Here is a 2,833-nt window from a genome sequence, read left to right on the forward strand (position 1 = left end):
AAATCCTCAGCCACCTCTTCCTCCCTCCACTGGGACCTGGCTGCTCCCTGAGGAGACCACTTCTCCCCGCACCTCCCTAAAGCAGAGGTTGTCGTCCTCCCACATTCCACAGCATCTCAAGGTCCAAAGTGGGATGAGTGTCTTTGCAGTTTCAAAACCATTTCTTCTATTTTCTTGAAAACTCCCAGCTCCCTTGAAGCACATTGGATCCAGCGATACCAGCCCCACTATTGCTGTCATCTCTAGAATTCCCTGTTCTCCTCCTGAATTCTTGTGGATTAGCACTTGGCTCACCTGCCTTCCTCCTCCATCCGTCACAGTCCTGGATTCTGTCATCAGCATGACCCGGCCAACACCTTGATCTCCTCACTTCTGATAATCTCTTCCTTTGCCACATCCTAGTTCTTATCACCTTCCGTAAGTGTGCAGCTCCAAAAGCTTAACTCCATCACCTCCTTTTCTTTCCACTTACTGTAGTACCCAACTCCAGCTGTCCTCTGATAACTGAGACCCCATCTCCTCTCCATAGTCATCACACCCTCATGTGCTTAATCCCTCCTTACTCCCCAGAGATTGCACATATTCCTAACTCTCTCATACTCCTTTCCTTCCTGTTGTTCTCACTCGGAAAAGCTCTAATCCTGGTTAAACCTAGCCCTTGTCTTCTCAACTCCTAAACTCAGGCAGTGAATATTGCTGGAGACAATGGCACAACCATTGCTGGCTAGTCTGACTTTAAATTCATGACCTCAAACTTCCAAAGGGGACTTAAGACTGCTTAGAAATTCTGTCATACTGCCCCAGTGAGTCTGCTGTCCTGCTCTCCAAGCCCATGACTTCATACTTCCTTCCTCCTGGACATCCTCACACCTCCAGCTCTCCCCCGCCTCTTCCACTCCCCACAGTGGGCTGGGAAACATTGACCAGCAGCACACTGGATGTAGTTCTTTCTTCTAATTCAAACACAGATAATCTTGGGTAATAGAATCCTACCCCCTCCCAAATTTCATAACTAGTTAGATCTTTTCTGTATAGCAGTTTCGCACAAATGTGTGTTCTGTGAAAAAGGGGATCTCAGCTCAGATAACCACGAGAAACTCTGAGTTAGAGAAAGTGTAACAGCTTCTTTACTGTGAGTCTTTGATATGCTTGTTTCCGCTCTGACTCTCCAAGAGCGGGTAGAGGATTTCGTGTTTCCCAAAAGTTTTGGATTATTAAATGTTTCTCCCTCTACAGAGTATCTGTTAACATTTCTTGAAACTAGTGGTTCATGGGACCAGTTTGGAAAAACTGGCTGTGAAATACATGCCAGCCTTTCAGCCTAGCCCCTTCTAAAAGCAAAGATGCCTGTGAGCACAACCTCAATAAGAAACCCTTTATCATATGAGGATAAAACATGACACCTACACACCAAGAAGAAAATATCGTGGTGGTGTCACCACTCACCAAGTTGGCCAAACAAGAAATCTAGGTGTTTTCCTGGACTATTGTCATAATCAATTACCAAAAAAAAAAAAAAAAGCCCAAAACACCTCTGATAGATTTTCTTATTCTCTGCTTTCTCATCACTTGCCTTAATCCAGGAATCGTGCTTTTCTTTTCCACATACAGCCTCCTCACAGGTGCCCTCTCATCAGTCCGTTCTCATTCTTGCCTATCTTCTATACACTAGCCAGTGATCCTCATAAGAAGTAAACCTGATAATGTCATTCTCCGACGTGAAAATCTTCTCCAACTCTCCCTTTTAAGATCAAATTGGAATCCTTCATTTTTCCTGCCAGCTTTCTAATAACCGAATCCACTCACCCATTTCCCAACACTCCACGCCACCCAGGAGCCACACTGAACTTTTCACTGTTCCTGAATAGAAGATGCTCATTCATAACTCTTACCTTTGGACACACTCTTCCTGGAAGTCCTGCTTGACACTGTGCCAGCCCTCAAGATCAGCTCGGCTGTCGTCTAAAGAAAACCTCTAGCACCCTCCATGCCACCCCACCCACAGATGCACAAAGTTACCCATCCCCTCTTCTCTCCAGGCACCCCTCTGATTACCTTTATTAGATATAACATAAATCAGATTGCTTGGCCACCTCCTTTTTCAACTAGATAATCCAACCAGCCACACTGTAATCCAATCAACTGTAGAATGGCCCATCTACTCTAATTAGTCTTCAATCTAATCAGAACCTGAATGTCAACATAGTCTCCAAACCTCATCATCCCTCTTCCTGTTATCTAGCATCCATCCTCTTAACTCAATCACAGCCTCCAAATAGCATAAACAGCCAGCCCCAGAATTTAAAAAGTTAGTCTGAAATTCTTCAAAAATGTTGACAAGAAAAACAAATAACGGAAGGAAGCAGATTTATCCTAAGAATCTGAAATCCTGATTTTAAGAATTTTCCCCACAAGTTCCAAGATGGTAACCATTTGTGGCCTCAATTCTCACTGTAAAGTACCCCACCAAATTCAAGCTTCTTGCCGTAAACTCTTTTAAACTTTATCGACAATAGCAACAGAAGCAGGGAAGGAGCAGCAGTCTGCTCCAGTGAATCTGAAATGCTGGTTAAACAAACACGCAATTGGAATTTAGAGACTATGCAGCCCGCTCCAGGCTTAGTCACATGGTGAAACACATGTGCAGACAAAACAGCAGCAATTCTTTAAAAAAGCCCACAGCAGGAAAAGGCTACTGCTGTAACTAGCTTAACAGAAAAAAAGGGGGAAAACGCAGTTTCCATTGCAAACAACAACAAAACAGAAAAGAACACCTTTTGTCATGAATGGTTTTCAACTTGCCTTCCACCAGTGTGAGTTCTGATTTAAAATG

The sequence above is a fragment of the Equus asinus genome, chromosome 8 (genome assembly GCF_041296235.1).
Source record: "Equus asinus isolate D_3611 breed Donkey chromosome 8, EquAss-T2T_v2, whole genome shotgun sequence".
Lineage (NCBI taxonomy): Eukaryota > Metazoa > Chordata > Mammalia > Perissodactyla > Equidae > Equus > Equus asinus.